General features: G+C 28.2%; 1 long non-coding RNA gene across 1 annotated transcript; it reads left to right on the top strand.

Moving 5' to 3' along the window:
* Window positions 1-20,902: 20,902 nt before the first annotated feature.
* LOC129299646 (uncharacterized) lies at window positions 20,903-21,682 on the top strand. Its single transcript, XR_008590609.1, has 3 exons — window positions 20,903-21,307; window positions 21,455-21,519; window positions 21,618-21,682. It is a non-coding gene; the product is annotated as an uncharacterized LOC129299646 (long non-coding RNA).
* The last annotated feature ends 556 nt before the right edge of the window (window positions 21,683-22,238 follow it).

The following is a 22,238-nucleotide window of genomic DNA, read 5'->3' as shown; positions in this document are numbered from 1 at the left end:
TTAATGGCAAAGGCCAAAATTCTCCATTTTAATTACTTTAAAAAAAATTATTTCAACTATGATCTAGAGTGTTGGGTGCATCTTGAAAAAATAATTTAAAAGAAAAAATACACCTTTATCCTAATCTAAATTCTAAAGTGGAGAGAAAATTAAGATGAAAATGGAGGGAGACAATACGCAGGAAATGAAAAGATTCATGGATAAATTTAAAACTTAAGTTTTTTTTTTTAAATTTTCCCATATTTAAAGGAAAAAGTTGAAGGCAAAAATATGTAAATCTCACGTATTATTTTCTTTTCAATTTCCACTCCCTCTTGTTTTTCTCTCATTAGCCAAGCGGGAGAAAATCCCTACTTTTTCTTTCCCTTACTTTTCTATCCGGCCAAGCATAATATAAATGTCTTATTTGCAATACATACTCTTAAATTTATCCATGTCTAAGTCGATATTTTCAAGCAAAAATTAAATATAGGTGTATGTAGATAAGGAAGCTAATTATAAATCTAATCCACTAGTAAACATTGAAGTTTGACATGTAAATATAGAATGTTGACTTGTAAATGAACTGAAGAAATAATTAATTTTTTTATTTAAGATCTGACTGTAATTATTCCTATTTTCAATTCCTTTTTTAAAAATTTTATCAAGATTTAATTGTGATTAATTTAATATTTTGGAACTTAATTATTATTCTCCCTTTTTCTTATCTTAAAATTATGTTTACCTTATTTTGTACTAATATTTCGTATTCTTTGTATTAAGAAAATGTAAGTACTCTCTCCAATTCTAAATGTAACAACTGCTTATGGGGTTGGTTTTGATCTCAAATGTAAGGCCTCAATATTTTTTATCTCTCATATTTATCATTTTTCTCAAACTACCTCTATATTTAGATTCCTTTATAATGTATAAACTATATTGGTAATACTTTAATATAAATAATTAAAATGAGGGGTATTTTAAAAAAAATCAATACATACTTCTTGTAACTTTTGTAGTCCTGTTTACAATTCACATTGAGAGAAAAATGTTGGTCCTTTTTACAACCAAATGAATTATTTATTACTTTTTTTCCCATTTTTCCATATTCAATATATTGGTTTTATGTTTTTTTTTTCAATGCAGCTTCTCATCCCTTGTGTAACTAATATGGGCAAACTTGAAATTTTTGTTAATTTTAAGACCGTCTTAATGCATTTTGAGCTTCTCCTTAGTTTCAGGTAAAATATTGAAAAAAAATCTCACATGAGGTCGACAGGAATATAAAAATAACATAGGAAAAAAAAAAGGAGGAGGAGTAATTTCCCAATTTAATCAAGCATGCATAAGTGGCTATCAACATGTTACGTGTCTATCAAATCAATTAGCAATTTCAGCAGTACAAGGATTCAAGGACCAAAAAAAACAAAAAATTTACTGGGGTTTGAGATGCTTGTCAAGAATCCTAATTGTCTATGATGTTATAAGAAGAGTAATAGAAAGAAAGAAGGGTTTTTTTTTTTTTTTGCAAGTAATGTTCTTAACTAAAATAAATTATAATATTTAAAAAAATTAAGGCATTTTTAATTAAAAATATAGATGTGGGTATGTTTGTTTCAGTTTATTTTATGAAAAAATTACTTATTTTTTAAAAAATATATTTATGAGTTTTTATAATATTTTTTTAAACTTTTAAAAATAATTAGAATTTGAAAAAAAAGAAAGATTTTTGATTATTTTAAGAAGTTACTCTAAGAAGCTTTTAAAAATAATCTAACGAGATAGATGAGAGATTGTATTTTAAAAAGGTTAGATTCACAAATATATCATAAAATTTCAATTGATTATTCTAATTTTATTATTCTGATTATTTTTAAAAGTATCAACAAACATCAAAATCACAAAATAATTTTTTAAAAGTAATTTTTTCATTAAATAAGTTGAAATAAACTACCTTAAAGTGTTTTTAATTGATTATTCTTAGTCTTTCTCTTTATTAAAATTTTATAACATCACTTATCATTTTTAAAAAAATAAGCTCATTAAAATTTTCTAACCTTTTTTTCATTCCATTATGACTTTCTTACTAGATAATGTGTTAATATTCTCACACATCACACAAGGGCGAAATTACACTTTAAGCCTTAATTTGATAGAAATCTATTAAAAGTTAATGGTAGGAGCAAAATTGCCCCAATTTTAATTATTTAGGGTTCATAATACTAGGCCTATGTATCCTTTAGAAAGATTAAAGCTCAAGTAGTTTAAAAGTAAAAATGTGTGTCAATTTGTTAGTGTTTTTTGGAAAGGAATTTTTTTTAAATAGGTTATTAATTGGGTTTGTATCCTTTAATTTATAAAAGAGACTTCTTCCCTTATTTGATAAAGGATTTTGGTGGAAAAAAATACATTGGAATTTTCTACAGAGATTCCAAAAATCTTACACGGCATAAAAATTATTTTTCTATCTATTTAAAACAAAAAAAGCGCTTCTTATTTTTTTAAAAAAAAAGAAAGAAGGATTTTTAAATAAATCAATCAAGCATCATGACTGGTGTTTCTACAATAACCTATTACCATATAAGGCATGCTAATTGAATAGTTATATGTAAAAACTCTAAAAATCTCACACAATATAACCAAAAAAACACATAAACAAAAGTCTCAAATCATTAGTGTAGTGTGTGCTAGAGAAGAATATAATAATATAAGTGGTTCATAAAAAAGAAAGAAGGGATCAAATTTTTGAAGCTTTACCACTTGCAAACACCTTAGATAATTATTCCAATCATCTCCATCTCCTAAGCAAAAGAATCAACCAACTAGGCATATATGTTTGTATGTGCTTAAAAACAAGCAAACTGCATGTGTGTTTCTATATCCTTCTTCCTATTGTGCGAAAATCATATGCCAGATAAAAGAAAAAGAATAGGAACAAAAAGCTTTGCCATCAAATACATTCCCATGCATACATGCAAAGAAGATACATGTTGCTGGGAATGAGGTAATTGATTACGTTGAAAACAAAAGAGAACAAAATAAAATAGGATGGTGAAAAGAAACAAAACACACCAAAAGTTAATGAAATAAAATGAATGACCACGTCTAGTTTTCTTTTAGCCTCTAATGTTGAGGCTTTTATATGAACCACAATTATAAGAGTATTGGCTTTCTTAAGGTATCTCAAGACGATAAGGGAAAAGTTGTGAAAAATAAAAACAAATGAAGCAAAATCATAAGTGGACAACATTTCTACAATTCACAAAATACTAGAATTTGGGATTCACAAGAATATGTCCAAATTTTTTTTAAAAAAATTAAAGCTTTATTCTCTATAGGGCAATCCTACCCCTTCCTAACCTAATATTATCATGCAAAAAGATGAGAGAAAGTAGTTATCTACCTAAACTCTCTTCTCAAGCTCTTTTTTTATGCTCTTTTCTTCCTCCATCTAATCCACCACCTTCCTATCTTTTTTATAGATAAAAATTAAGACTTTCATATTTAATAGTTAAATTCCATCAAATTACAATTTATAATTAATTTTATTTAACTTTCACCATTTCAAATTAAGGCATAAATTTAGGGGTTAAATTTTCATTTGACTTTCCTCAATTGAAGACTCATATCTAGGCACAAATTTAATTTTTTTCATTTAATTTTTATTTATTAATTTTATTTTTTATCTTATTAAAAAAAGCTTTTCAATTTTTTGTTAATTCATTTGTTTTTTTTTCCTGGACAAAATAGGATGTTTACAAGTATTTTATGTAAATATGCTATTCATTAAATATTACGTATCTAATTAAATTTTAAACTCAAATATTTTTTGCTTAGTTCAGAGGGTGCAAAATATAAAGAGTAGGGGGTGTAAAGTTGTAAAATTTACATATCACACTTATAAATTTTTCTATGCATTTGCTTACTTTATTTGTAACTGTTTTTATTAAAAATAATTTTATTTAAAATATGGTCGAACCTCTTCCAACAATAATTTGATTATTAGTTTGCTACATTACGAAAGATTAACTTTGTTTTACTAAAGCCAACTTTGTTACAATTTGCTACCAATTAATTAACTAAGCAAATAAAACCATAATCAATATAATCAATGAGCTCCTTGATTCACATAGCTCCAAATCTAAACCCATCATATCTGTCTTGATTTACGTAAGAGATTCGGATGTGGCAGCATGATGTTCCGTCAATTTTAAAGGCACATTAAGTGGCTAAAAATTATCTTCAAATCATGATTATCCATGATAATGACGTGACAAAAAAAATACTAAAATGATAAATAATCGTAGGATTTATTTCACTTTAATTTCATGACATTTTTAGCTGTCCAAAACTCTAAATTCATTCCAATTTCACAAAGAGACGAAGACTAATCAACCGTGATTAATTTAAAAATTTCCAAATTGCATTCTTAATTTGTTTGCGCCCACTTATTATAATTGTAAATTTCTAGTTTACATGAAATTTCTCGAAGGAAAGATTATTACAAAGGAACTAATTTTTTTTTTCAATTGGAACTTAAACAAAATTATCTATTATTTTCATACGGCAAAGTTAAAAAATTTAAATAAATTAGGTTTCGAAATTCTCCAAGATCAAGACATATTTTCTAATTTAAAAAGCAAATACATAGGTATTTATAGATTGCTTAGCAATAAAATTTTACATTTGCCAAAAAAATTTGAATGTACAACTTTATAAATTATGAATTAAATCTTTATCAAGTAATCTCCTTCTTCGGAGCAAAATTATCAATTTCTTTCATTTCTTTTTCCACCCAAAAACCTTCAAGAATTCAATAAAAAACAAACCTTTAATTAGTCTTTATTTTGATTATTGATCTATTATGTGTCTCTCTGTTTTTTTTTTTTTGGCCATCTTACATTTCTTTATTTGTTTAATCAATTCTCGTTCTTTATCACATCCATTGTAAAAGTTACACGTGCTTTGAATCACTTATATTATGCATTTTCAATTGATCACTTCAAAGTTAAATAATCGTTCCAGACATATTTTATGGTTTTATTAATGTATCACATGTTATTGTTTTCTTTGTTCAATTATTTTTGGATTAAAGTTTATTTCTATACTTTCTTTCAAAAAGTACTGGATGTCCTATATTAATAAGTGAGATATTTTTTTCTTAAACTATTTTTCAAAGAAACAAAAATCTCCCTTTGCTAGTGATTCATTAATGAAAGAAATTTTTACTCCTCTAAAAAATAATTTAAAAAAAAAGTCTCACTTATTAATATAAGATGCCCAGCACTCTTTAGAGGAAGGTACATGAAAAAAATGCACTTTAACCTAAAAGTAAATATTAGTGACCATTTTAATTTAAACAATGACTATTTTTCTTGTAGCAATGACTAGAATGAAATAAATAATTAAAAGTTTTCCTTTACAAATAATTACACATGGATAATTGTAATTTCTTATTCCATTATGGTTATTGCGAGAAAAAAATAGTTATTGCTTAAACTTGATTTAAAAATTTACACAAAGAAAGTTGTTATTAGTTGTTTCATTCTAGTCATTGTTAGAAGAAAAGTAATCATTACTTAAATTAAAATAATTATTAATATTTATTTTTATTTTAAACTGAGGATATTTTAGTTATTTCACAAAAAATTATTAATATTTAAAAGAATCCTAGAGACTTGAGAAGAATAATGATATTTTGTGAGATTTCATTGTCATTTAAATATTTGAAGAGGTTAAAATGCAATTTTCCTTCTATACTTTCATTCAAGGAGCATGGGTATTTTGTATTAATAAGTGAGGTATTTTTGCTTTCCTAAACAATAGTTTAAAAAAAAAATACCTCACTTATTAGTATGTGATATACAATCCTCCTTAAAGGAAAGTATAAAAATAAAAATACACTTTAATCCTTATTTTTTAAAATATTTTCGGCTGCAACTGATTGCAGGTTACAAAGTTTGAAATGATTTACTCTATTCTTTTTTTTTTTTGGCCTGAATAAATGATGTGCGCTACTCATGACACAATCAATAATTAAATATTATTTTTTAATTAGACCACCGTTCATTCTAATTCTATCTAATAATATACAGGCCCACATGACAACATGTAATTATATATAAATATTTAAAGTTGTGTAACTTAAGGTGCCATATCTGATTGGTGAGGAAATGAATTATACACAATTAATCTAACAATGCGTTGGATGAATATTATTAACATTAATGTAAACATAAATTTTATAATAAATCATACAATTCAAAATTTATTAATTCTACTATATATTTTTAAAATTTCATAGATTACCCATACTTTTTTGACCAATAAATTGTATAACTAATGGCTAATTCTTGAAGAAATGCCCAAAAAGACCATGAAATGAAGTTATTCGCGGGTAGGAATTTAAAGAGAAAATTGGAGCTGTTACTCTCAAATTTAAAAATTAATTTTAGCGGATAGGTCCTCGAAAATTCATATAATTTTTTTAAAAAAATGAGTCACAAAAGATATTTAAAACAAACCTTCCCTCCACCTCTTTCGTAGTGATTGTAATTTAAAAAAAAAAAATTAGATGGGTTTTCATTCACCATCATTAAAATTGACATGTGGTGGCAAAAACGAATATCTTTTACTGTACTTGTCATTTTTTAATAAAAAATACTTATATAAAATTTCATCCACTTGTCAAAAAATAACCCGTGACAACTGTTTCATGTGACAGTACGTGACGAGGGTGTTTTTGTCATAACACATATTTTTGTTCTTATAAAAAGAATGAGGTCTTCAATATTTTACCTAAAATGTTTATATACAAAATGCAAGATTTAATACTTGGGTTCTGTTTTCATTTTTATTTTAAAAAACCTTTTTACAATTTAAAAATTGTTTTACAATATGGTTTTTAAAACTGGTTTTCAAAACATAATAATTGGTACTTTTTTTAAAAAAGTTTTGTAGTGTTTTATTGTTTGAATTAGCTTATTTTCAGCTTCTAGTTTTCAAGTTTCCTTTACTCTTGCTTGGTTGTATGTATTTAGTGTACTTATGTTAAGTTAAATCAAAATAAATAAATTTTAATGTGTTAGAAATATTAATAATTGGACTAACAAATAAAATAAAAAATAAATTAAATATTTAAAATAGTTGTGCCTTAGATAAAAAAATTTACATTTAAAAGAGATGAAGTAAATTTTATAAAACTGAACGTGTTGGATCTATCTTTTTGGATGTCTTGTTGTTTGCATTAAATGCCTAGGAGTTCATTTTTCTTTTTGGACAAATGCCCACGGAGTTCATTAAATTCACACAGTTGATTTTAATTACTCTATGAGAATAATTGGCATATTACCACAATATTAAGCATCTTTTAAAAATATTATTTAATTTAAAATATAAGATATTAAATAATTTTATAATTAATTGTCAAATTATATCCCTACTTTATTTATAATTTATTTAAAAAAATGGTGTATTGAAATGTTAATTATTATTATCAAGACACTTATATATAATATTTAGGAAGTCACAACTTTCTATTAACAAAATCTAATTAATTTTATATTGTTTACAAGTTTATCAATCACTAAAATGATTTAGAAAATCATAATTTTTTAAATAAAAAATATATATTTAAAAATATATAAATTATTTTTAAGAAATTTAGGTTTTAATTAATGTTTTTTGAGAATTATGAATTAATTTCCAACCCTCTATATTGTGATATGAAGGGAGTATACTATAATTTTTTTAAATTCTTGAATAACCTTTGGTATTTTTCTTTGAGATACTCCCAAATGAACTATTGCGCAATAGTTAATGCTACTTAATATATAAAATCAATAATTATTTATTTAAAGATATAAAATCCTCATTCATCTTTTGTGCCATTTAGCAGCCGGAATATTTTGGGCATGAACGCTGGTGTTTTATATTTGGAAAAATGATAATAAAATTTTTTTAAAATATATAATGATAATTTAATCTCTCAAAATGTTATAATTTTCTTGAAGTCCCTTAAGACTTTCTATCATTAATGAATTTATATAAATTATCAAATTACCCTTATTGAAAACAAATGATTCACAAATTTTATTTAAATATTTATAACTTTTTTTATATTCACAACAATGCAACAGCAAATCACAATTTTGCATGTTAAATTTCTTATTTACTGTTGCGTTGTTGCGAATATAAGAAGAAAACTTGTGAATATTTAAACAAAACTTGTAAATCATTTATTTTCAACAAGAATAATTTAATAATTTATATAAATTCATTAATGATAGAAAAGTTTCTAATGACTTCAGAACAATTATGACATTTTAAGAGACCAATTTGTCATTCATATATTTCAAAGGAATTTTATTATCATTTTTTCTTTACACTTTTATCCCGACTAATATTTAATTAGGATTTGGTGTACCTTATGACATATAGTAGTAATAACTTACAATAGGAGTTCGGATTACTTTGAGTAAGTGATAATAATACCTTAGATTTCTGAGATATCAAGTGATAAAATAAAAGAAATATTTAATTGGGGTGGAAATTATTGTTCTAAGAATCGGATCAAACTAAACAATCAAACTAGTTGGATCCCCAATTAGAGTCGTTAACGTCTTTAGACTAAAAGACTATTTTTATGGTTGACTTAAGTTAAATCGAAGCTGAGTTGCTATTATACCAAAAATCAAAATGGTTTTTAGAAAACAAGAAGCTTCAAAACATAATAGAAAAAGGGCAAAAATTATATATACTTAAAGTGTTTGTTTTTAATTAAATTAATATGTGTATCTTTACCTTTATAAATTATTTATTCTATAAAAAACTCTACAATGTCCACCTTGATATTATCAGACAATACTCTTACACGCTATTATGATGGCACAAAGGGACGAGTCCCTTGAAGGCTACCTGCGTTGTAGTGCATCTATTATCATGACAGCTCTTCGAGCCTTCTAGCTAGTGGTTTTGGTCTCACACCCAAACAATCATCTGTTAAAAAGATGAACACTCAAACTTAAATTGATTTGTTTTCACTTTAAAACACACATAAAGATGTTAACTCACAATGCAAAATGCCATTAGTCCTAGATACATTGTGATTACTACAAGTGGTCCACACACAACATAACAGATCATTCACATCATACAAATAAGCAATCACACTTAAAATGACCAGCAAACCTCCATTTGATAATAACATAAAGGGATGGATAAAATTTAGCACACATATCAATTTGATCATTTTGGTACATAAATCGGTTCAAATATATCATTTGTAATTGTAACTTGGCCAAGCATACACACTTAATCCACAACATCAACCTTGGATTAAGATTCACACACTTATCACAATTTTATACAAGTGATAACCAAAATAATGTTATGTTCCTAAATTGGCATTATATAATGGCAATATTTGTTACAAACCCAAAAGAGAAAGAGAAAGAGTTATACTACAATGCTATTCACTCTTTAATTGTCCCTTCTTTCCTCTTGCCTCTACTGGAGCCCTCACTTGTAAAATATAATCAAAGGGTGAGATAAACATCTTAGTAACAGAATAATTCATTACTATTAATTAACATGCACAACCATAAGGGAGTAAAGCTTTTAAATACCATAATGTACTTTTAACATAGTTCAAGATAATCTTTTTCATTTCTATTGTAGCATATTCAACAATTTCTTTTTATAAACATAAGTCATTTACCACTAGCATGATCATTCTATCATCTGAGCCTCCATATCACCCTGACTAAAATCATAAGCTCTTGAATCAAGCACACATTCATAATGGTCTGAGTTCACCTTCGATGGTAGGATCACCCAGCCAAAGGCATCCTATCTTACTTTCAGACTATGATCTCCCCTTATCGCATATGAATTGGGGTGTCATTACTCTAACACCACATCACTGATACTAAGGAGCGTTACTCTCCAACACTGTATCCTATATGGATATTAAGGAGAAAATCTCCAACACTGTACCTCATTAGATATTAAGAAGATACATGCCATATAGACTTTCATTACTTCTTCCTATGGGTGAACTCCTATCCTTTAACATGATCATGCTCAAATTACCACACATTTCACACCCTTATAAGAAATCACTACTTTTCACATAAGAACTCAAAATTCTTTATCATTTCAAAAGTAGTTTCTAATGCACGAGAAAATTATCTTTCATAATATGCCAAGCTTTCTAAACACATGTAAACACATAGATTTATCTACTCATAAATAGTTAAGCAGTATAATCAATTGGTGTAAATTATTCAGTCACCTCAACCCTTTGTCACAAAAAAAGGTTATCGTGGCTCAACATTAGCTCCACATGTTCTCTGCGCACGAGGTAGCTTGAGCAATAATCAATCTACACAATTAAGTGATAATCTTCAATTATCACTCTGAATAACCTTAAACTCATTAGGTTCTAAGTGCCCATAACACTTAATTTCTTTATCTAATCATTTCAAAATACTCTAATCATTTTATTAATACTCTAACCATCTTATTAAACATCTCAACACACCAAATTCATCATCCAATTCCCCACAATATCTCAAAATCTTCAAATTATACCTAAGGTTCATTGAAACTTTAAATAAAATTTGTAATCACCATAAAACTCATAAACTTTATGTTAAAGAATTGATTTAACTTTTCAAGACTTTAAATAATCTAATGGGTTTGGTCTAAACCTAAGAGAATTAAAATTAAAGCCTCAATTGCCTTAAAAGTTAGAAATCTTTGCATAAAGATGAAGGAGAGGGAATGTGGAACTAACCTAAGGATGATTCAAGCTCCCAATGCTATTGATATGGCCTAGGGATCATGCTCTAGCAGTATATGAGCTCCTCTCTATTGCTCTCTTGTCTTCCTTCTTTCTTCCTTCTGTTTTTAGTCTGTCTTTTATGTCTGATGAGTACAGATTTTGCATGTGCGCTGCTGTGCATGGCACAGAAAGTCCTACTAAAAATTTAAACTCCCTTCCAGGCATGGCTCGCTCAAATATCGACCTGGCTCTCTTCTAAGGCTCTCTAAGGATCTAAAAACTATTTTAGTCTTCCATAAACCTTATTAAATCAATAATTTATTTAAATTAACCAAATTACCCTTGGAAACATTGAGAATTCCTAATTTGAAAATTTTAGATGTTACAAACTCTTATTATTAATATTATTATCACATTAAAATCTATTTGTTTTGATTTAATTAGATAAAAATATATTAAACATATAAGGCATACCACATGCATAATGATGAATATTGTTGTGTTACCTTATTAACAATCAAATATTATAGATTTATTATATATATATATATATATATTTATTAATGGGATAATGACAAATAAATTCCTTTGAAACATATAGATTCCTTAAAAATAAAAATAACAATTTGCTCTCTCAAAATGTGATAATGACAGTGAGCTTCCAAAGGACTTCTTTCATATTAAATTTCTACATGAAATTACTAATTGGTTGAATCCACATGGGCTTTAAAGCAATAGCCACAGTACATGATCAGTCTTTACGGTAATTTATAACCTTTCTCTGTAACTTTGCATGAAACACAAGAATATGATGTTGTCCATGATAATTACGGGACCAAAGCAACTTAGAAATGATATAAATATATATTTGGCTCATCTAATTAATGATTAAATATTATGTAGGAGTTAGGTGTGGAGGTATATGATGATTACAAGGAAGAAAGATTCAATTTGAGATCTGTGCTCTTTAGTATATTCTTGCCTATGGTAATATGTTAGCGTATAATATTAAAACGCAACTTGGATGCCTTATTTATGAAAAAGGCACACATTCCATAAGGCTATAACATGGAATGAAGAATATTTACCTTAAGCATCATAGGCTTTTACACCAAGAACATTATTATTAGTGGTCGAAAAAAGCCTTTAATGGAAATGCAAAAGAATGTAAGCCAACTTTGCCATTAATGGGCAATGAGCTATTTGAGAAGATAAAGGATTTGAATATTAAATTTGGCAATTATTTTGTGAGGCACCTTGGGACAAGTAGATGGAACTGCCTTAGATGTTAGGCATTTTCTTGATATTATGCATATTAAGAAAAATGCTTGTGAGAGTCTCATTGGCACTTTACTCCAAGTGTTAGGAAAACAAAAGATGACATAAAAGAAAAGTTGGACATGGTTTCTTTAAGAACAAGAGAAGTATTGGCACCTTAATATAAGGGAAACCATACCTTTCTCCTTCGATAGCTCATACTTTATCTCAGAAAGAGAAAACTAGATTTTCATGAGTTTCTTAATGTGGTTAAAGTTTTTAAGGGATACTCTTCAAACATTAGAAATCTTGTATTAATAAAAGATCTATGAAGGGCTTAAAATCTCATGATTAATATGTTTTGATAGAGGATTTCATTTTGGTGGCTTTATGTGTAATTTCACCCCCTAAAGTACAAGGGACAATTACTAAGTTATGCTTATTTTTTAAGTCTATTTATAGTAAAGTGGTTAGCCCTTATAAATTGTCAAGGTTGCAAACCCAAATTGTATTAATGCTGTGTGAGTTTGAGATATATTTTCTACCGATATTCTTTGATATTATGATCCATATAATCATTCACTTGGTTGGGGAGGTTTAAATGTGTGGCATACTTATTTAAAATAGATGTACCTAATGCGTATTACATGAAAATTTTGAAAGGCTATATGAAAAATTGGAGTCAATCAGAGGGTTATATTATTAAATGATATATTTGTGAAGAGGCTGTTGTCTTTTGTACCGAATACCTAAGCCATGTTAGCTATGTTGGGCTTTTAACATCTTGACATATGGGCAAAATAGGTAGAGAGGGGATAAAAGGAAACAAAGTTGTTACCCTTTCAAGTGTATAGTGGGAGTAAGCCTACCTATATGTGTTGGACAACATCGAAGATGTTGAAGAGTATGTTAAAAAGCACATGGTTGAACTTGAGAGGGATAACCCTAATAAACCCTAATAAATTAGAAATATGATATGCCAGGGAACATAATAACATTTTACAAGATGGTTTAAGGAGCATGTTCTTGATATGTTACATGTTGATTCCAATTCAATTTTTAAAAAATTGAGATGATTGGCTAACAGTCCAAACAAACATGTCATTTCTTATATTGGTTACCTTATCAATGGGTGCACATTTTATACAACAGAATAAGATGACAGGAGCACAATGTAAAATAGTGATGTAACTCTTGTAGCTCATTCTATGCATAATTTTAGTATTAACAATAAAAATCCTATTATGCAAACATGTCATGCTTTGGTGTAATTGAGCACATGTAGGATTTAGATTACATATTCTTTCAGGTTCTGGTCTTCGAGTACAAGTAGATTGATAGCAAAAATGGCTTCAAATTTGATGATGACTTTAGATTTATACAATTGAATTTAACCAAGGAAGGGTACAAAAAAGAGCCTTTTATTTTGGAGTAATAAGGTAAGCAAGGTAAAGTTTGGTATACAATAGCCTTTGGGATATGGTCTTTCCCTATCTATGTACTTAGGGTATGGTTTGGCAAAGACAGATCAACCAATTAGTTTTAGTTCAAGCCTGTATATGTCTTATATCATGTCCCTCGGCGCATCCATAATTACTAGCTGATCTTGCATAGGCAAAATGTTGACTTGTTCGGGAATGGCCAGCATTCCCCCAAAGTCACTTATATTGGGATCCTAAATGTAGTATAAGGGATTTTCAATAAGGTTAATGTTAGAAAAATAATGAGGGTTTAGAGTATTTCTTACTTAGCCACGGCCTTAAAAGCTTACAATAACATTCAAAATTCTTGATGAGGATTACCCAAATATGTGACTTTGTTCTTATACCCCCATATAGAGTCTGCATCATAGTCTATTGTTGCTCCTTCTCTCAACATTTTATGGCTTTTAGAGATAGAGAGAGAGAGAGAGTAAAGAATTGCTAATTCTCCTCCATTTATCTATCCATCTAGCCCTAGATCCATTTCAATAGTTTTATAACATATTCATCAGAAAACAATAAAAGGAGTATTAGTATCATCACCTATTTTGGATGCTTGACTTACATTGCTGTTAGATTTAATGGCAATAGAGGCTCACATTGTCCAATCCCTTTAACATCGTATGTTATTGGTTGTAACACCTCAAAAAATTATGTAAGAAATAGAATGGCCATTTAGGCCTACTAAGCCTCTAGGAAGGCTTGAAATAGGGTGCTAGAGGCTGATGGGCCTAGATTCTTAAGAGTAGTGAAATTTCTTTTTTTGGGCTGTTTGCCACAGTGAACAATGCTTCTTGCCACGATGAGTGTATTAGAACTTTCAAAACTTATAGAATGTGATATGAGTTCATTTCAAGGGGGAATTCAGGAGTTAGGCAAAGAGGAAACACTTGGGCTTTGCTAGGGTTTCATGTTAGTAGATCATGAGGGTGTTTTAAAGCTTTACAACCTTAAGTAAGCCCTACTAATTCATCTCCTACCTCTTTTCACCTTGTTTTTATAATTTATAGCCTTTGGAAATTGATGCTTGAATTTATGTCTGAATTAAAATTATCAAGATGAGCTCAATAGGTTGTTGTGGGATTATTTAATATTCCTATACCTATATTCTAGAGGTTGATAGATTTTAATGATATTAGAAAGGAGGCCGAGAATTAACCTTAATATTAAATAATTAAATTTTGGCTAATGAGGGTTAACAGTAGTGAGTATTGGGCTTATTAGGAGTCAAATAAAGCAAAGGAAATTAGTTTTACTGCTAAAATATGCATATTCATGCATAACAAAGGATCAAGCCTTAATCATGATTAAGGATTTATTAATGATGATTAGTCATTCATGATCAAGCCTTTTTCACATTTAATGATTTATTAATGATGATTAGTCATTGATGATGATTTGTTAACTGCTACATGTGGATATAAACTAGAGCTTATAAAATGGACAAAAAGTATCTTCAAGACTAGGGGTGAGCTTTCAACATAAAGGTAACCAAACATGGTATTTTGCTATAGTGAATTTATTGAAAAAAGACATCGTTATATGTTAATTATACCATAACCATATTTTGAGTTTTAAATAATTACATAGAGACCTCTTGGGGTGGAATATAAGGTTAAATGAGGGAGATGAGAATTTCATGCTTGACTTAATCTAATAGAAATTGTTGACTGCTCAGAGTAGATAGGAAAGTTATGTGGATAAGAGAAGGAGACTATTGGAATTCATGCAAGTGACCACATGTTTCTAAAGGTTACACCCATAGCTGGTATTGGGAGATCCATTCATGCTAAGAAATTAACTCCTAAATTTATTGGGCCTTTTGAAATTCTTGAGAGGATTAGGCTTTTAGTATACCAAATTTCCTTACCTTCTCACTTGTCGAGTGTACATGATATGTTTCATATCTCACAACTGAAGAAGTAACAACTCAACCCATCACATGTATTTGAGCCTGAGGATATGGAGTTAAATGAGAATCTGACTTATCAGGCTGAGCCAGAGAGAATTGTTGATGTTAAAGAGAGATAGCTAAGAAACAAGACAATTTAGCTTGTGAAAGTTATCTGAAAGGGCATGACACCCGATGATGCTAGGTGGTAACTAAGGAGAAGATGAAGCAACAATATTCTCACCTTTTTCAATAAGGTATGGTGTATGTGCCTATTTGAATTTTGAGGACAATATTCTTAAAAGGAGGGGAGATAACATCCTAGGAATTAATCCTAACTAACTAAGCTTAATTATGATAATTAAGTGATTTAATGTGGTGTATGGCTAAAGAGGTGTAACAAGTATATTCCATTGTCATTTCAGCCGTAATTATGGGTTCGAAGTGAAGTTGGGCTACCCAAACATCAAAAAGTAAGAAAAACAAGGAGAAATGGCTTTGTGCCACATGCTACGGTGTGTATACAATAAGTCGCAGTGCATAAGCCAGTTAGAACATAAAAAGCCCTCTTTGTACCACATGCAACGAAGCATAAGGACAGGCGTTATGATGTAGGGTACAATTTCTATAAAAATAAGTCACAAACTAAGATAGAAATCAAAAAAGGAAGAAGGGGAAACGAAGGAACTCATCTTTGCTCTACTAGGGCTTCAATTCCAAGAAGGTTAGAAGCATTTTGAAGCTACAAACCTTAAAAGTAAGTTTTCTAACCTCTCCTTCTCCCTTCCCAACTCATTTTTTTTATGTTTTGGTTAGGGTTTGATAATGGGAGATGCTTTTTGGTTCATGTAGATTATAGGTCTTAACTCATTGACTCGAATGGAGTTAATAGGAGTTGTTTGAAATATTTAAAGAGTTTACATGTTTGGGTGGTTAAGGGTGCATTAATGGTCGAAAATGCTATTTATTATGGTAGATAAACTTTGTTAGAGAGCCATTAATGACAATATAAGAGTTTAATAAAGCTATTGGGAGTTAAAGAGAGTTAATAAGCCAAATAGCTGGGCCTAAATATGATAAGTGAAGGCATTGGGTATTGTAGAAATGAAAATGTGAGAGCTAAAATGTGTTTTGACAATATTAATGTGTTAGACTTGATTAGTTATAGATTAATCGTTTGGAAAAGCAAGTTTGAAAGCTTATATTGAAGGGTAAACTTTTGACTTTTTAAAAGTTTGAGGTAATCGAGGAAACTTTTTTAGGTAGTTTTTTGTTAATTGAGATTTAATGTAAAAATGAGTTTATTTACTTGTATGATTGAGTTTGCAAATGTAAAAGCATGCTATAAATTGTATAATAGAGTTAACCGTGAAATCAAAACTATGAGTGTTTGGTGATATGAGAAGTGTTTGATGTGTGAAGTGTTTTAAAGGCCGACCCTAACACCTTTGGGCTAATTCTAATACTCAAAACTTTTTAAAAATATTTTTCTTTATTTTCTGAACTAATTTTAATTTTTAAATAATTTTCTTAAATATAAAATATTATTTTAATTTTAAAATAAAAAATAATAACTTATTAACATTGTAATTAAGTATCTTTGTTACTGTTTTGTTGTATTATGTATAATTTAATCATGAATATTTCCTTTACTTATAAATTAATATCTTAATTGTTTAAATATTACTCTTATCATGGTCATATATAAATGTTTTATATATTTTAATTAAATTATATTATTTTAATTATGATTAAGTTGATTTCAATTCAATCATGGTTAGACTATTAACTTAAAATCATTGCTCCAATTAGTTTAAAGTTTTAATGACTTTTGGGTAAATTTTAATTTCTTATTTTAAGAATATAAAAAAAATAGCCATCATTATATTCTATAAAACAAAATCATTTAATTATCAGCAAAGTACTATTTTTTGAATTATTTTTTAGTTGTTTATATTGTTTAACCCCTACACAAAAAGAGTATTTGCTTCAGTTTATTCTTAATTTTTAACCAAATCTAGCGTGAACCATAGCCAAGTAATTATCTAAAAATATTGTTTAATTTATTATGTTTATCTAATAGTAGAGCTGAAAGTTCGTACCTATCAATTTTTATTTTTAAAATTATTTTTACTTTAAAATTAAATATTTTATTTTTATATTCTTTTCGTTCAAAAATGTAAGATATTTTTAATTGAATCTTACCCCATAATAAAAGTAATTACCTACTTTTTAACTAATCTTATCTTTTAATATTTGTCCTTATTAAACACCCTACAATAAATATAAAATCATTATCAATAGGGGTACTTTTGAAAAAAAAGGTAGTGATTACATCTCGAAAAACTAAAAATGTCTTACATTTTTTAATATCTAACTCTTCAAAAAATGCCTTATATTTTTGAACTGAGAGAGTAAAAAAATATAAAATATAGTTTTTTGGATACTCAAATGATATATAGGACTCAATTTTTTTAAAAAAATTGGGTCTTAAAATATAAAAATTAATATTAAAATATATTTTAAATATTATTTTGAGATATTTTATTGATTAAAATAATAAAAATATGAAAACATAAATATTTTTTAAAAATAACTATGGTAGTATACTTAATATATGGTATTTAATATAAAATGACATAAAATTTAAAGAATTAATTAATATTTATTATATTTTATATATTTTTTTAAAAATATTTTTTTATTTAGATATTTGGGCCAAGCTCTAATTCGATCAGGTTTGGCCCGAATTTTTTCGAGTCTATTCAGGCCGGTCCAAACATTTAAAAAAATTATTATTTTTTCAAGCTTCACCTTAAATTTTTCAGATGGATTTAAGGTGATTTATTGAGTTTAACCTAAATTACTAACTTTAAAAATTAATAGTTGTAAGGGGTGTTCATGAGATGGGTCGGGTAATTGGATTATGGGTTTTAGTTGTAAACTTGTTACTGTCCCTCCGTTATAGCATATGTTTTAGGAATTTTGCATGGCTTTAATATGTGTTTGGAAAAAAGGTATTAACAAGGTAATAGTGTTTTGTGACTGCATCAAGGCTGTCAACCCGATCTCCAGAGCCTGTGATCCCTATCATTCTTAATTCAAACTTCAAAGATATAATTGATGAGACCTGGTTATTGTATTACAAGGATTGGAATGTATTCACGCCATTTTTGTTAATAATATTTTTTATCTAATTAAATTAAGACAACCAATTTTTAATATATTAATAATATTAATAACAATAGTTTATTATAGAATATAACTTTTGATCTCTACACTTTGTTCGCGTTTTACTATTGATCCCTGCATTTTTTTCAATGTTCTAAATCTTTATACTTTTATTTTTTATTATTTAAGTTCCTTCATGAACAAAGTGTAAGGACTTTGGAGGAATTTAAAACAATGATAATAAAAATATAGAGATTTAGAATATTGAAAAAAGTGTAGGGATTAAAAGCAAAACATGAGTAAAGTGCAGGGATCTGAAGTTATGTTTTTCGATAAATAATTTATATAAAATGAATAAATCTTGATTTAATTAGAAATAAACACTTTAAACATTTAAGTTTTCTCATAAAATAATTACTCAACTAACTTATATAATACATACTTTATAATACATTTATATATTATATTACATACAACCAAAAATATTTAGAGAAAATATAATCAAGCCAAGCCTATAAACTTGATTTATTTGTTAAGCAAGGTAGGATATCGGTTGTTTGATAAGTTGGTTCGAGAATTTAATTTTGAGATAAAATTTTTTTAAACATTAATGAGTATCCTGAATTTAATTATTGCATGCATGAATAGCATCATGAATTAAATTTTTAAAATGTGTAACTTTAATTTTTAAATTTTGAGTGCCAAAACCTTACTATTAAGTTGAATAAAAAACTTTTTTTTAAGAGTCAAAATGAGTGTCATATTAACGTGTAATTAAACTCTATACTATAAAAAAATAATAATATTTTCTCCAACCTAATGGCAAGATTTTAAGTGATCAAAATTTAAAAATTAAAATTTTTTTATAAATTTCAGAAATTTAAAATTTAAAATTCTATTTAAGTAATAATTTAATTTTAAAATATTCATGAATATATAATTTTTTTTTTCAACAATATAAGAAGAGCACCTAGCAGGGCGCTGACGACGAGCAGCTTTGGCCTTTGGAGGGGGACCGTCGCGCACAAAGTTTGTAGAGGGCAAGGCTGTGAGGTTTTTAGGCTTTCAAAGTGAAAAAGTACAAAAGGGAATAGGGTGGTAACAGAGTCGTGTTATACTTTGTCGTGTATATGGACTTATGCTATCTTATTTTATTTTTGATATCTATATATAGGTTGGGACAGGCTAGCCCATAGGCCATAACCCGTTTCACCTGTTTACAATTGACACCCGCTAGCACGTCCATGTAACTTTATACATTTTTTTACAAATGCATGGAAATCGTTGATTCTTTTTACAAAGGTAATATATGAGACATTCATTATATATTCTCTCCAGTCAGAAGTATAAAATTTTTTTAATTAAATTTCATTCTTTAATAAAATAATTATTTATTTTTATTTAATTTTATTTTTATATTTATTCATATAAAACACTCTATAATAAAATATAAAATTATTTATTAATAGAGACATTTAAAAAAATTATAATTATATTTCAAAAGATTAAAAACACCTTACATTTTAGACATTTAATTTTTTAAAAAATATTTTATATTTTTAAATGCAGTGAGTTTTTTTTTATAAATGTCTCATATACTTGGTGGTTATTATAATTAAGTTTCACTATATATTAAAATTAAGGATGCTTTATCATAATATGATTCGTTCATTAATCTAGGATCTATAATACTTTTTTTTAGTTAAATCACTGTCAAACAATTTTTTTTAGTGATTTCTCATCCAAATTTAATTCTTTTGAAGAAGCTTATGATTTTTCAAATTTTCGATACTTTTGGCGAAATATTTCTGTTATTTGATTCTTTCAACCAATTTTCCCTGCTTATCCTTCCAGTCTACGTTAAAGTTTTCAAAAACTGAAAAACAACATTGTTTAAAAAAAATTAAAATAAAACTAATTTCCTTCCAAAAAATATTAAAATGAAGGGGAATAATAATAATTTGTCAGAAATTTGAAGGTTCAGCGAATTCTTGCATCGGAGTCGTAATTATATCATGGATTGGAGCAGCATAGTACAAGGACTAACAATCGCTCAGAACATGACAGACCAGCTTGTGATTCATCTATGGTCAAATATGCCAGATCAACGGTCCACGATTAATTTGATTTCTCCCCGCACCAGTGAAAGTTCTTAGAACGCAAACACGTGATAAAACAAAATTGAATCTGCAGTACTATTCTATCGCCACGTGGCACGAAATCAACGGCCACCCCCACTCCTCAACGGCCACTCTTTGTTTGTACCCGCTTGCATGGGCTCCTCCAACTAGCTAACTTATGCGCTTACTTCACATGGTTTTCACAGGGAGAGAGAAACAGAAAGAGAGAGAGAGAGAGAGAGAATCAGGTTTATTAGCAACAAGGAGAGGCCAGGATTGCTCACAAATCTTGAAAAGGGCTGAAACTTAAAACCCTTATCCTATCTTCTTCTTCGATACACCTTCTCGTATAAAAACTTCAATTCTCTCCCATTCTCTCTCTATAAATCCTCTTTTTCCTCCATGTTCTTTCTCTCCATTTCATTTCACTGATGAGCTTCCTTCATCGCTCCTATTCTTGATTGCGATGGTTTCTCTCAAGTGAGGTTTGAGGTTTTGAGGTTTCTTCTTCTCTTCTTCTTCCCAATCGGATTTCCTTTCGTCTTGAAGAAAATGGCGCCGAGGACTGGGAGGGGGAAATCGAATAAAGCCAAGACAGAGAGGAAGAAGAAGGAAGAGAAAGGTTAGTAGGAATCTCTTTACCTGCAGATTTCAATGATGCTAATGCAGTGATGCTACCATGCTTTTTTTTTTTTCACTTTTTTAAATTTATTTTTTGGCTCATTAAGCAATTAAAGTTCACCTAATTTGTTTTCTTGTGCTATTTTAGCATCCGTGCCTTCTCTGGTGGACATTTATGTCGTCACTCCTTATGATTCTCAAGTTCTCCTCAAGGTTTATATTTCTTTATTTTCCTAAATCTAGATAAATTTAGTCTGTGAGAATAAAAATTTTAGTATTATTAAATCCTCCTTGTTGGAAATTTTTCGAAGGGCATCTCTACTGATAAGATACTTGATGTGAGAAGGCTAATAGCTGTGAATGTGGAAACCTGCCATTTACAAATTATTTTTATCTCACGAGGTAGGTTTAATTCTGGACTTATTCATTGCAATGTTTTTTTGTTTTTAATTAAATAATTACTTATTATTTATTCTCTGTAATATTAATAAATTGGGTTGCAGCAACTGAAATTTGAAATGACTCAACTTCCTCTGTTAGGTTAAAGGGCAGAGATTGAATGACAGGGTAGAGGTTGTTGCTCTAAAGCCATGTATTCTAAAAATGGTTGAAGGTAGGTGCAGTTCATATACGCGTTATTCAGCATCAACCCTCATTAATTTCTCCCCTTCTTTTTCATGAGATAATTTACGGATACTCTTGAAAATAATTATCACAAATTATTTTAAATTTTATAGTTGGTTGAAGAGAAACCAAATACGTCCCATTAATTAAAATTTAGTAGTTGCTTCTTACGCTCTTCGGATTCTGCTCATCCATAGTGACTCTTCATAGTAGTATAGTCAAATAGATGCAGAGGCAATAATCTAGGTCCTTTGATTCTCTTAAACTAGGTTTAATTTAAAGTATCTCATAAGATACCATCTCTTAGT

Source organism: Prosopis cineraria, unplaced genomic scaffold (assembly GCF_029017545.1).
Source record: "Prosopis cineraria cultivar Desert tree isolate PC_DT_omini unplaced genomic scaffold, ASM2901754v1 PC1242, whole genome shotgun sequence".
NCBI lineage: Eukaryota > Viridiplantae > Streptophyta > Magnoliopsida > Fabales > Fabaceae > Prosopis > Prosopis cineraria.
This window is presented reverse-complemented; position numbering and strand designations above follow the sequence as displayed.